The following is a 14905-nucleotide window of genomic DNA, read 5'->3' as shown; positions in this document are numbered from 1 at the left end:
CCGCATACAAAAACAATTCAGTAGAGGAGGTCAGACGAGGCATACCGTACCACAAGACAATCTGACGTTTGCATCAGCCAACTATATATCGTTTTACACGCGAAAGATGCTGCTTTCACTCAGTAGTGCCTTGATGTGGTGGGCTAGTTAGTGCCTCCATCGCGAAAAGAAAAAAAGTGGTAGGGTTTTAACGTAGTTAAACCGAGTAGACTTGCGGAAGCATGTGTTTAGCCTCGTTGGCTCGTGCTTTTGGTTTGCTGGGTCGTCGGCACCTCTGGCCAAGATATTAGTTCGATAGTAGTATTATCTGATGGTGCAGTACAGTTGATGGTTAGTTGCAGTTCACAACGCGAGAGTGTGTATCTCTGGTATTAGTTGAAGACTGTGACGATGTGCAATGCACAGCGCGAGAGTGCGTTAGGCGCGATCGGCTGCGGTGATAGAATAGTGCTTTCGTGCAGTGAACAGCAAAACTGATATGTTCGCACCGCCACGGGCTAGAATCCCATTCGCGGCAATATTTATTTTAATTATTTACGGTTTGGCCAAGGCCACCCTCAAGGTAAGGCTTCACATGAACTCGGTGTTTGCCGGCAGCTTCGTGAAGTGGTGCTTAAAAAAAAAATGACGGACGATTTGCGTAGTTGGGTAAAATGAGAATTATGTTCGCTAGCACTTTGGTTATCACTTAAGTTCCGCTGTTCGAGTCCATTGTTCACGGATCGAAGTTGCTCGGATAAGTAAAATGGTTGTTGCCACATATCTGGAATTTGCTCATTCTGCTGTATTAACTGTAGCAAGCCGCAGTTTGCAAATTTACAACAATAACAATTTTCTTAATCTCTGCAGCGTTAGCCAATTTATGCTCTTAAGTTACTGACGTTGGTGCATTAGCGTGCAAAGTAAAACAGTTAAGGGGTTTTTGTCAGTCTGTTCATAATTTAAGCGCCACGGTTTCATGGTTTTATCACTACATTTCACTTAGTAGAAACAATCAAACTCTGGCTTATTGGCCCCAGTGTGTCAACAATCAAACATATCTAATCGAAGCAACGAACTGGCGCTGCAGGCGCGACCGACATGACTAATAGGCTATATGAGTATCTAGCACAGCGTGTATACGATGTACTGTCTAGCGTTATCGCGTACCGCCAGCCATCAGTGCGCATGCGCAGATGACCTCGACACGGCAGGTTGACCCACAGCTGGCCTTCACCTGGAGTTCTGGGACAACCTTTGCATGCGTATCAGCGGCTAGAAGTAGACGGTAAGCAGGAGAGCTGGCAGTAAACGCTTCGCTAAATGTCCCTATTACTCAATGCACCCGAGCAGGAAATAAGTTTTCATTCAGTATATCTGCTTCGCGGAAGGGTTACCGACAACGTTCGCACGCCGCGAAAAATAAAATAGCGAGAAGATGTGAGGAGTTTTTTCCCGAAATGAGACAAATCCAGAAACCGAAACTATGTCAAATTGCACTATAAAGGCTAGCAAATCCTTACATCTTTAATGCTTACGACATCTAGAAATCCGGCGCGCAGATCTAAATGCAAATAAAAATGATCCAGATCCTGCTGATGCACGGATCAACCCGAGACATATCCAGTCGTGAGAGCTTTTGTCTGAGCCTCTAACTTGGAGTGTTTCAAGCGCGGTTTTATTGCTTCATTCGCCAGCGCTATTTTGCGATCGACTACGTGTGATATGAAGAGATCAGCTAAATATCTGAAACCATAAGACGATGAAAACAAAAGGATCATTAGGGCCGCCACCGAGGAAGCAAGGATGCGCCCCTGGTACATTCGTTAAATTCGGCTAGTTGGCACTGGCTTCCTAAATCAATTACTAGTGAAATGGCCGACGCAGACAGGAAACGAATTGACTAGCGGTTGTCCTGTTGTTTTGTGTCCTCTCTGCGTCTACTATTTCGCTACTGATCAAGAATACAGGATTCCTCAGTGAAAAAATTACCGACGATTACGTTACTTCCTAATGCGAAATTTGAGCGCAGCAAATAAGCTGTTTCACCTTTTCGATAGTGAGTCAACCCCAGCTGCGGAGTTGGTTTCAGGGACAACGCCGCCGATGCCGACACAAACAATATGATACCCTCGCTTCCGCAGCGCTAAGAACCAGGTCTAGCCGTGGGAAGGTGGTCACGTATTCGTCGACGTGCCGGGGCCTACGTGAAATAACCGGCGCGTCGGCAACTGAAGAGCACCCTATCCGCCACACAAGAACAGGGGGGGGGGGGGGGGGGGGAACCCTTTCCTCCTCTTTCTGCATGGCGGCGACGGTGTTCTATGCAGTCACGTTATCTTGACTCTCTAGCGGCGTCAGCGGCATCCAGCGGTATCAGTCGGTCGCTGCTAGCGCTGGGGGGATGAAAGGGGGGCGGAGCTGGTTACGAGGCCGACGACAACGCCGACGACGACGCGAAACCCAGGAACGGACGCCAAAGAGCTGCGCTCTAAAAGGTTAAGCCTAGTCAGATGCGAAGCATATTGATGGCTAGGCTTGGTAATACATGGCTTTCCTTGGTTGACGTTCATCCCGCTCTTCATCGGTCTCTGTGGCACGCTGAAGCTTTCGCTTCTCGTTCAAATAAGCCCTGCTTCTAGGCGGCATCCCAACACCTGGCCGCCTCGTAAGTGCCAGGCAAGCTCAGCTTTATACCGCTTCTGTAGCGTCACGTGGTCAGCTGCAGCGCCTCTGATGTGGAGCCTCCACAGCCGCAGCCGACCGCGCGAGCCGGCAGCCCATCTCTCCTCTGCTGTGACGTCATGTTGTCACGTGGTCAGCCGCCGCGCCTCTGATGTGGAGCCTCCACCGCCGCGGCCGACCGCGCGAGCCGGCAGACCATCTCTCCTCTGCTGTGACTTCATGTTGTCACGTGGTCACGCTAAAGGTCAATGGTAGCTCCACCGCCGCGCTCGACGGGCTGTAGTGTAGCTCTAGTAATATGCTTCGCATAATAGAATATTTTGTAGCTCACATACAGTCGAGCTAGTTCACTTTTCCGCCTCCGAAGTGTGAACGCAAGAAAGGAATGCTGTTACGTCAGCGCTTGTGACACAAGCCTGCTATTCAAGCTTACTTGCTTGTGTTGCTGAAGCACAGCAGTGCCTCTTATTGCACAAAATTGAATGTTATAATTGTTTAACTTCTGAATTGAGCGCATATACATTGTTAATAATCATATTCACAAAAATAGTTGAATTAATACTGTGGAATAAATCGTTCAAAACGAAGCTGGTTCAAATCAAGAATATCACATCGAGAAGAGCCATGCTCATATTGACAAAATTATTGCATTGACAAAATTATTTGCATATTTCTATTACGTGGTGGTATAGAGTGCCTCTAACGAACATGTAATGCAGGATTGAGCAGCCAACACAGGACGAGGACACATAGAAGAAGCGACAAGACACGAGCGCTGACTATCAACTGAATGGTTTATTGGAGTAACAGGTATATGTACAAAATAACAATCTGACAACCAAGTGCGCATGTTTCGCAGATAAGATCACTGTCATCAGGCAGCTTTGTCCAGATATGCTACTCCGCGGGGATGAATGATGGCCGACGGGGTGCTTACGCACGTATCAGAATTCTTGTGAATGAGGTAGGCTTCTTTTAATTCTCTAGTTAATTTTCAAATCCGGCCAGTTCCAAATCCCGCCATTCCAAGTTAGTTAAGTATGGCATAGACGTTTCATGCATAGGTTCGACAATCTTCAAATCCTGCGAGCATGCCATTATGAGTAGCTTTAATGAGCAGGTGCAAAAACTGAGGTCAGCAGGCTTCCCTGACGAGGTGATCTTGCTCGCGTGCAGTAAGGTCCTGAAGAAAGTTAAGGCTTCTACCAAACGACAGGTTTCTGAAACAACCCGTTAGAAGGAAAAGAAAAATACTGCGGTCATACCGTATGTCATTGGTATGTCGCATCGCCTACGACAAGTTGGACATAGCTATGGAGTAGAAGTTATGTTTTCTGCGCCCATTAAGCTAGGCAGCATTTGCGCTACATAAACAGAAAAATAGATGGCAAGAAAAGCCGGGCAGACAATGGACAATGCCAGGTAAAACGTGAAGTACCTTTTCTTCCGTGCGCAAAAGGGGTTGCGTACAGAGTTCCATTCACATGTGGCAAGAATTATATCGGTGAAAAAGGAAGGTGTCTCAACATTAGGCTACGTGAACACGAAAACTCCTTAGGAGAAGTGTCCTCCTCGAACCTAGCGCTACACCATAAGGAATGCAGCCACAAGCCTCCTTTACACTCTCCTTGCATGCCTTTGTTCAATAATGCTTCAGCTTTTTACAAGCACAGAGAAAAATTAACTAGAGAATTAAAAGAAGCCTACCTCATTCACAAGAATTCTGATACGTGCGTAAGCACCTCTTCGGTCATCATTCATCCCCGCGAAGTAGCAAATCTGGACAAAGCTGCCTGATGACCGTGATCCTCTCTGCGAACCATGCGCACTTGGTTGTCGGATTGTTATTTTGTACATATGCATGTTACTCCAATAAACCATTCAGTTGATAGTCAGCGCTCGTGTCTTGTCGCTTCTTCTCTCTGTCCTCGTCCTGTGTGCGCTGTTCAGTCCTGCCTTGCACCAACTAGCTCAACTCTCCATACTTCAACATGTAATGCATATCATACCGCAGTTTAGACAGCACTGAGGTTTATGCAGACAAGAAAATTTCAAGATTTTTTCATTTCCTTTCCAGGTGGACTTGACTCATTTCGAAAAAAAAAAACACTAATGTAGGGGCAGATTTAAGAAGGCAACGCATTTCCCATCGTTTCCCTCCTTGAGCGAGATGTTTTCTTTGAGAAATATACAATAGCCGGCTTTTGTTTTTTCAGCGAAACAGTTTTTTTTTAAAGCATTGTGCGAATGAAGCCGCCACACCTTCCGTCCCTAACAACTCCCCAAAAAGGTGCTCATAAATATCCCCTGGAATAAGATATACCGTACATATTGCGGAAAAAAAGGTCATACCTGCAGCCGAGGCAAAAAAATGAGGGGCGATTATACGGCTCGTAATCGGAAAATCAGGGCTCGCTTGAATGAGACGATTACGCATTGAAAGATGCAGTCCGTGCAGGGTTCCTTCCACATCCATTCCCTTTCGCCTGTGTTCCTCACCCCTCACTCCATTCTCCCCGCGGTCACGCTGGGCTGCTTGGACGCTTTTTGGTGACGACTACAATGCTAATAAGGTGGATTGGTGAGCTAGTTGGTTCATGATCGTGTAACTGAGCAGCAGAAAGCGAACTAGGACGTTGAAGAAACATATAGACGACGACGATGCTGCTCTTTTTTTTTTTTCTGAGCAAGCCCTTACTGAAGGGAGGAACCGCACATTCCACATATGCTCAATGCAAAAACAAGTAGATGATGATGATGTCCTCAGGCTTAATGGCACATACCCACGGCGGGGGATTGGCCAGGGTGCATAGCGGATACAAACGCGGTCATGGACAGGGATGCGCAATACTGTCAGCATAGGGAAGCATGTTCACTTTCTGCTGCTCAATTATACGACTAGAATGCGTTTCCCGGAAACCTTCGCAATAACAGCTAGTGCTGTAAAAAAAAAAAGAGACTATAAGCATAGAGTTTCTTACTATTACCTAGAGGGAAAGCTGGCGGCGCTGCACTTCAGCCACCATGGACGCTCAAAGCATCATGGGGCGGTGAGCTACTTGTTGCGGAACAGTCATAGTTTTTCAGGAACACGGAGTGTCATTACTAAGATGTTTCATTCCAAAAACGCTGTCCGTGTGTGCGCAGACGACTTTCGCGCGAACGCAGTGTGCAAAAGCCATAGTAGTGAAAACGCGACGACACACGGCGCCAATAAAAGGTTTTACTCTTCCGAAATGCCATTAAAAAACCTCTTGAGGTATTTAAACAACAACATTTTTTTGAAAACATATTTACTTTTTAAAGTGCGCCTGTTAATTACGCAATATTAGTTTTTTTAGGAAGGGAGGAGGAAAGAGACTTTAATGGATAATGGAGAGGTCTGCCTGGTTATAGGCCTGGCATGCTACTGCAGTAGTTTTTTTAGTGTTGATCACTTGGCCAATAGGAAAGCTAGTCATCTCTTATTTTGGGCAAACTTTGCACTTAAATGCTTTTCTGCTCGTTTGTTGCAATCATTAGACAAGATATTGAATGTTAGGACATTCGTAGTTATCTAACAGCTTTATTTTTCTATTATTTTTTGGCCAAAAGTTGTAGTTCTGCAGTCGGTAGCTCACCGCCCCATGATGCTTTGAGCGCCCATGGTGGCTGAAGTGGCCTCGAGGGGTCTCCATGCAAACTCCCATAGAGGGGTCGCCAGATTTCCCTCTAGGTAATAGTAAGAAACTCTATGACTATAAGGATGCTTAGGCTGCCTTTAGAGTTGAATGCGATAACATTGGATTTCAAATTTCTCGCAGCTTCTGTTCCAACTTCTGTGTGTGTTTGTGTCAGTTTCTTTGCAATTGCCGGTACCACCATATTTTGGCTGCTAGCTGCAGTAGCACGTATGCGCTATGCTGTGACGATGTCGACATTTGCTTATGCAATTTTTTTTTCTGATCTTTGCTTTCGATTCTCTATCTGGGTTGCTGTCTAGGAGCTAGGTTTTTCACAACCCGGTGGGCAGGTTGTCATGACGTCACGAGTTCACGTGATCCCTCTCAACCAATCAGCGAATTTCGCCTCGGACATCAGCGGGGTTTTAGTGTGACGACAATTCTCATGCTTTCTAATTAATAAATAGCAGACGATGATTTAGCTCTGGTTACAGGCGTGGAACTCCTGAGAGTACTTGCAGCTGCTGATTTCAAAAACTGCCTTTAGGGAAAGCGCTTTCATTTTTGCTTCACTGTTCCGTAAAGAGCAGAAACTACCCTCAAGAGTGGAGGATTGGCTAGCTTTGCAAAATCAATGCACGGGAGCTGTCGATGCAATCTATGGCTACAACTGACTTTCCAGAGAGAGCTAGCGGAATATTTATTATTATAATGCCGTACGCCGACCATGTAGCGGGGCCATCTGTGGCTCCCAAACTCTTTTTCACGAAATAAAAGTTTTCACCACCACCACCACTGTATGATATAATACACATTTCCTCTACAGTTACAATGACTGCATGCTGTGATATACTATATGTACCTTTCTATGAATAGAATAGCGACGTGTGTTTAGCGTGCGCCCCACCTGTACCATGTTACTATTCCTTAGCTCTCCTATGGTACCGAGAGCCGAAGTGTTTCTCACGTTCTGCTTGAGCGACCCATATTACCAGGAGAAATAGAGACCTTATCGCGTTGTGATAGGCGCAAAGGGAACCACGTCCGCTTCACTAGGTGGAAACTACCACCAAGTAATGGGGGTCGTGATGGTGAGAGTCGGGCCGAACCGGAGACTGCACTGATGGCGGTAGCTTAGGTGTACGTGTAGCTGCATAAAAAGGAAGGTGTAGTTCTCCCACTTCTCATACAGGACTCGTCAAGGGGACGGGGAGGGGGTGTGCTCGTAGAGTTGGGCTTTTAATGAAGTTTTGCATTACTCTGGTAACTGTGCAGACAACCTCGTAACGCACGCACAGCTTATGCGTCCGGATAAAACGTTCTTGCAGTGTTTCTCCCAGAGAATAGGGTTGACCAACAGCTTTGCAAGGTTTAACTCACGGTTTCATGAGCTGCGAATCATAGCGGCTATTATAGTAGACCCTTTTCTGTAGTATTTGCTTTTTTTTTGTTTGCAATGATTTCATATGAACGGCTGCGCTCGAGGTATCTGACTGGCCAATATTCACAAGCACAGTTAAAAAGAAAGGGAACAGCTACAATAACAGCGCGGTCAGCAATAAATTTCATAATAATGTTTTAAACTTTCCTGAACATTAAAAATGTCTGACAACCAAATCTGACGATTGAATGTCGTCGACTCGTCACTTATCAAGTCTAGATGCACTGATTACCGTCCCGTCTAGATTTGGTCTTTGACATCACTTATTAGCTTCTATTAACGCGTGACCAGACAAACTTTCTTCTACCCCCTAACTAACCTGAGCACAGGGATATCACCTCTGAACTTCGCTGAAACAACCCCTCCAGACGGGCGGCTGACCAGCCCGCGTATGCTAAGCGGCAGCGCTGGGGCGCTAGGCAAATTCCCGTCGCCACGCGTTGACCCGCCGGACAGGCCGGCTCCGACCAGGAGAAGGAGCGAGCGGATCGGTATACTGACCCACACAAGCGCGCCGGGATACTGACCCACATGGCGCTCGCGCCGCCATGCACGCGTGCGAGACAATCCTCGCCACGAGCGTGCATAGCGCGTTGCGGCCGGCGCCGCGGCGGCAACGGCATTCCGATTCCGCTAAAACTCGTCCGGCAAGAGAACCGCGGAGCGCAAACAAAAACAGCAACGCAAAGAAAGAAACACACTTCAGCGACGACTCCTTCTTCCCGCCAGGATTCAGCAGCACTGGCGGATAAAGTGGACCGCCGCACGGCACAAGCACAGAGTCCACTAAAAGCAACGTTCGGCTCCCAGCTCCGTTATACCCGCTCCGAGAACGTTGCTTGCGATTCGTTTTGCTTGCCGCTATCTGACCTTTTATTTTTTACTTGCTGTTGTCTCCCCGCTAGTCCGTATTCGCGTATACGCGCTGATTCTGCGTATTCACTTTGCGCGTGAGATGCGGGAGGCGAGGAGCGGGTTGAGATATAAACGGCTCGCTCACCGTCAAGGGGACGATGAGGTTCGATCCTGTTCTCGAAGGTAGAAAAAAAAAAATAGATGGAATGAATGCGCCTGCAGCCGATCGAGGATAGCTGTACCGGTCCCCCGCGAAGTGCGATGTGCCCTAACACGGAGATTGAAATAAGTAGACGTCCCGCAAACGGGTATAGAAGTGTGTGGTGTCGGTATTGATGTTGCTGCTGCGCCGTACCGGTTGAGCCGCTAGACACGGTGGTATTTCGAGATGAGATACGTACAGTGTGAATGACCGTAATGAGCAGTGATTCCATCCTCACCAGACCAGCGGAAAGTGGTGGGAGCGCGTATCTCCGATGAAGAAGGCGTGTCTTCTATAGCACTGAAGAATTGTGCTCCGCAACGAAAGCAACTTAACTTGAGCAAACTGTAAAGCAGAAAGTTGAACGCGAAACTGACAAGTTTAAAGGCTCTCTCAACGTTATGTGAACCAAAGGTGAAGTAACAAAAAAAAAAAGAAAAGAAGTGGCGCCTGTTACCGGAATGAAACTGAAGTGGCATTGTTTGTGGGTTTGCATGTCAGGCAGGATAAACATTTATTTAATGATAACCTAATTTGTTAGCTGTAACTTCCAATTTACAACAAATAATGTGTTTCATTTTGCAGAATAAAACATAAATGGAAATCACCGCACTTACGCAGAATCTTTCCACTACACTAGGAAGAAACTGCAACGAGAAGTTATTTTCGCAAATAGCTTGACTGCGAAAGTGTTTTTCTCTCTCTGAACACAACAAGATAAATTTAAATGTCCATTGCAAGAGTGCATTTTCAAGATTCCGAGCTTAGCAGCGCGCTCCGCCGCTAGCCAATGGTGAATATAAGTCCGTGCAGTTGTACGTATTTACTATCGGCATGGGCGAGAAACCAAAATGTTCGCTTGTGTGATTCTGCGCCCGGCCGTCAAACCTTGAAAAGAAAAAAAAGCTCTAAAGAAAAGCTCAAATTTATAAGGTTATCGAAGTTTGTAAATTTCTTGCGGCCCTCTTTGACTATGCAATCGAAATTTTTTATCAATGGCCTAAAGTTAAGCAAACTTAACTATCAGTCAAGATTAGTGCGAACTAAAACATAGAACCCACAATTGCTCAGGTGACCATTGGAAGTTGGTTTTATTTTCGATATATTGCATATAAGATTTTTTTTTCTTTTGCAACTCTCGGCTTAATTTAGGATACTCCCCATTTAATTGAGTCTCAGGCTCGTTCGAGAGACTGAGTATATACGAGTCACGAGGTTAACTGTAATGGCACCATCGATCGACCCTGTTGCTAATAGTTTGTGAATGCGAGGAAAATTTAAATTGGGCACATGAAAGCTGCTCATGCAGAACACGTAACTTGTGGGAGAACTTTACGCCCTATGAGCTTTCGTTTCTTTTCTGAGTTTGATTTTCTGACTGTTTATTTCTTTGCTTCCCTCATCTCACCGCACCTCGGTTTTGAATTTCTTTGGTTTCTGAAACAGAAAATGCGCGGCTCCAAATTTCGTATTTAAAGAAAGTAACATTACTCCTATATACTGCATTTCTTAAAGAATAGTGTGGTTTCTCAAGTTTTCTTTGTGATTTTTGCTCTATTTTTCATGCACTGCTTTGAAAAAGAAAAAAATAACACCAGTGGAAACCACAAAGAACTCTCTTTCATCACACTGTTCGCGTTGCTATTTCTTGCCGTTTACATAGTCATTCTCACAACGTTATTTCTTGCATTGTTAGAGCATTAAACACATTGTCAAGAAGATTCCTTAGTGCGAGCTGTGATCCCCTGTAGTGCGGGAAAGTTGTGGCCATTCGCCATGTGAACTCGATGTTTGCGCTATTGTCTCGTAAATATGCAGATTTCTGACGGAAATTTCCATGCTTCACACCCTCAAAATGTATTTTACCAATCCAGGCTCACATGATAAGGGTCTTTGGAATTTTTCTTACTCCTTCATTCACAAATTACTATTGCATTCTCATATGTAACGCTGAACTCAAAGCTGCTTTCATGATCTCCTTAACATTTGTTCTGACCAATCATGTCACAAGAAGCCGGTGTATTAAAAATAAGCATGTTTCAGGCCTTTTTAACGCAGACATACCTGCAAAACAAGCGGAAACATACACCACTCATCGTGTGACTACCAGAGCTACCCCTAAACAGGATTGCTTCATTCTTGAAACGGTTTTCCGCGTTCATTTCGAATGCCTGAAATCCAATGGCCTGGCTCGGTTCATCGCAAAAGATTGTAAATGAAAGCAGCACTCATTCGCGGTGCGTTACGGCCCAGCTTTAACCGGAACCGAAACCAAACAAATTGAGCAAGGGCGTCCGCAGAACTTTTTTCGGGGGGGGGGGGGGGGGGGGGGGGGGGTGGCACCCGATGTCCGGGGATGGGGGAGGCGGTAGGTTTGTAGTTGTTTTCTACTAGGTAATAAATAATATCCGTAATTCCAGGGGAGGGCAACCGCCCCCCCTTTCCCCCCCTTCCGGACGCCCATAAAATTGAGCATTGGAGACAGTGTGAGTGAACGGGTTAAGTCAGCGCTTAGAAGTGCATTCAAAGGCCACACTCTAGACGCAAAAGCGCCTCCTACAAAGGCGGATTTTCCGACGCAAGACACCCAGGCAACCTTCGTGCAGCCAGCAGGAATCGAAGGGCGGGCTGCGAAAGACCGTTTAACCGCGGGCAGTCGCTATGGGCCAAGGACGGTGCTTGCCGCAGTCTCCGCGGTCCTTCAACTTGACACGTTCCCCGCAACGCGCAATGGCCTTCGGAGCATTCTCCGTCGCGCCTTTGTATACGCTTGCACAACGCGTCGCGCGACGCCTACAGCTGCTCGCATCGGATAGCCCCAATGTCAACGACTCCGTGAGCTGGTTCTCCTGCCGACAGAGACCTGCTCTCTTGAACTTTTGCCTCGCCAGTTGCTTGGAGCCGCGACGACCGAGAACGCGCGGAATGTTACCGACGCGTAGCGCGGGAAGGGAAGTGTTTTTAATCGCGGAATATCGAATATTTCGCGAACCAAAGGAAAAGCGCCTGCTCAAGAAGTGGAATGTCATTAGAAGGATTTGTAATGCACGGGAAGGGGTCGACGAGACGAAATAAACCGGATAAGCTTTGCTTTTTGTTTATGTTTGTAGTTTCGGATTGCCGTTCAGTGATTCAGGCTGTGTCCCGTCATTAGGATTCAAGCCCCGTCCTTTCATCTTGCCCGCGTCTTCGAAATGAGCATCCTTGACGAACACGCGCAATTAGTCCTGCCTCACCCTCGAGAGCAGCTTTTATCGGCCATTTCGTTTACAATATAGGTTGCCAATGATGGTGATGTCGAAGTGTTGAGAAGGGGATGTAAGAATTCCCTTTTGCTCGTTAAGATGTGCTGATGTACGTACACAAGGCTTCTTAAATGCTTCCTGCTCAACAATTAGCAGTGTCGTATCTAATCCTCATATTCCCACATGAGAGCATGCCGTGCCATTCAAGCACTGTTTATTTTCGCACACTGAGATTGCTTTTCGGTAAGAAAGTGATATCCTCGTCGCGACCTTTCCTGGTCTGCGTATTCTTATTTCCTTGCTTTACTTATTGGCCGCTCCTGAAACATTTCCTCACTTGAAGCTTTTTGTTTTTGGCCTTCTTTCGCTTTTTGTGCTTTCAGATACTGCTAACTTGGCGGTGAGTTCTGCTCATCTCTTTTCGCAGACGTAACCCCTATCACTGTGCACGATTATCGGCATTAAATGCACCTTGTTACCAGCCGTTAAGATGTGTACTATTGTATACAGTAACAAAGCTGCGTCTCGCAGTAAGCTGTCACAGCTTGAAATATCAAGCCATGAAGGGCCCAGATGCATCATGTCAAGGGGGTTTGACTCGCAAAACCATATGGCGGCAGGCGAAAAGAAAATGACAGAGAAAGTGAGTGCTAAAGAAAATGAAAATCTGGCTAGAACTATAATTTTACTCTTTAGCGGAACACTTCTATGGAGGTGCCCAGCCGTATGATTAGAACACAGATAAAATTAGCGTTTACTTCCTCTTTGCTATCAATGAAAAAGATACAGGTTAGAACATCCACGTCTTCAGCGTCAAGCGCTGCACCAAGCGCCGTGCCCGAGGCTCGCGTATGCGGTATATATTTGAGCAGTTCAGAAAACAGATAATGCTCTCCAAAATAGTAGAGAATAGAAAAAAAAATGGTTATTTAAAAGATTAACAGCGCTTGTTTCTATTAACTGCATAATTATCTATAAATTATCTTTATAACGCACAATTAAGGCACTTAAGGCAAAGGCACTATATAGAAGAAAAATTAACTTTCGTTGCTAAAAGGGCGTTGTTTAAGCGCTTAGTTCTTTCTTTTCGTCCAGCATAATGTTATTGCCACCGTTGAGGAAAGGATTAGGGCACCTTTTAACTATTCAGTGCTGATCGCGTTTAGGTTAAAAGCTTCGAGCTCAAGTGAAACAGAGAACAATGGAAGAAACGGTGCTGTAAGGCTTATCATCCATGTCTATCACGTGACAAGAGCAAACGAATACATTTGAAAGCGTAGAAAGCACGGCGTGTTTGTGATTAGGCAAGAATGAATGGGTCATAGAAGTGCGCAAAAGTATGCGGATGTTTAGAAACACAAAACAAGACCATTTTTCAAAGCTAAGACTTTGGTGAAGTGATGGCATCTTCCCGTCGCAAAAGCCCCACTTGCATTTCCCCATGCCATGATTTTCGCGAGCAAAAAGCACCGTACCAGAAACACCGGCCTAAAACCTCCCTCCCGTTGGTAGCATGTTATACCGACAATCATTCAGCCCTTCACGAGAACTTTCCCCGTCTCAACACCTGAGGAACTCGCAATCAAAAGATATAAACTGTATATAGGAAACAGGATAGGATGGAAAACAAGGCGCGTTCCGGTAAACTCGCGTGCTGAACGCCTGTCTGGCAAAACGCACTTCTAAAAATAAAACCGCTTTATCATCGTTTTTGCCGCTACCACAGAAACCCTATTGGAAAGAAAAAAATTATTAAAATGCCACCGAGAACGTCGAAGTGAACAACCATTGAGAGCTCGAGGCGAGACTGAAAGTATTTAAAACGACAAGAGGCAGTACTAAATTAGCTGATAGTTTGGTGTCCCAAAGTGTTTATAAGCGATAGATGCGTATTTTGTGCAGGCGACCGGGGCATCACAACCCTCTTTGACAACTCGCTCAGAATATGGCGCGCCGGGGCACACGGTTATCGTGGCAGGGGCTTTTGAGCTCGGTGCTCTTGAATACAGGACAGAATCAACGGACATTTGCTGCGGGGAATCTGACACGGTCGCTTCTAACATTGGGTGTTTCCGTGCACCATCCCGATACGAGGCGCATTTCTGCTTCCTGCTCTATTCAGAAAGAATTTTCATTTTACGTTGTTGTAGCTTTGACCGATCATGCGTTATCTGCACTCGAAACAACTATGAGCCCTCGCAAGAAGCAGAGGCGAACCGAAGTATCGCCGTGTCTTTCCGACCCCGCAGACGCGCATAAAGAGTGGCGCGCCGCTCAGACTCACCGTGACAGTTATCCAGATCTCGCAAAGTACTCCGGTCCCACACGCGGACACAACTCCGAGCCGGTCAGCGGCGAAAGGGCTCGGAAGAAAGGCGTCCTCCCCGGCGCCGGCATCAACAACGCGCAGCGCTTCGCAAGCGACCGTCGACGACGAGGGAACGACACCTCTCTTGCTTTCTCTCCGATCGGTCCACAACCAACACACGCGATGAAACGAAAAGCCACGGAAGACCGGACAGGAATCCTCGCAGATGCAGCAGCAGCAGGTGGCGGTGGACGACTTCCCTACCAGGCTTCACTCACTGTCAGCGGACGGCGATCGACGACGAGTCCGAAGGAGGGGGGGACCCGAGGGAGACGTCCTTGAAGCGTGGTCCTCGTCGGTCGGTCCGGGGTCGTCCTCTTCGCTCCGCGCTGCCGCCTCGGCGGGGGCGCTTGCTCTGGGTGCAAACGAGTCCCGCACGGCTGAGCGCCGCTGAGCGCTCGCTGGAATGGAGCCGACGACGACTCGCGAGACTACGGCGGCGGCGGGAGCAGAGCAGCGGAGCGCCTG

General features: G+C 46.9%; 1 protein-coding gene across 1 annotated transcript in view; it reads right to left on the bottom strand.

The window, feature by feature from the left end:
- Nucleotides 1-14461, bottom strand: part of LOC149339419 (serine protease 30-like) — a 72159-nt gene extending 57698 nt beyond the window's left edge. The window contains exon 1 of the mRNA XM_089550474.1: nt 14354-14461. The gene's annotated coding sequence lies outside the window, so the exon portion shown is untranslated. The remainder of the gene's footprint in view (nt 1-14353) is intronic.
- Nucleotides 14462-14905: the final 444 nt, after the last annotated feature.

This window comes from Amblyomma mixtum, chromosome 6 (assembly GCF_055824585.1).
Source record: "Amblyomma mixtum isolate Tamu chromosome 6, ASM5582458v1, whole genome shotgun sequence".
Classification (NCBI taxonomy): domain Eukaryota; kingdom Metazoa; phylum Arthropoda; class Arachnida; order Ixodida; family Ixodidae; genus Amblyomma; species Amblyomma mixtum.
This window is presented reverse-complemented; position numbering and strand designations above follow the sequence as displayed.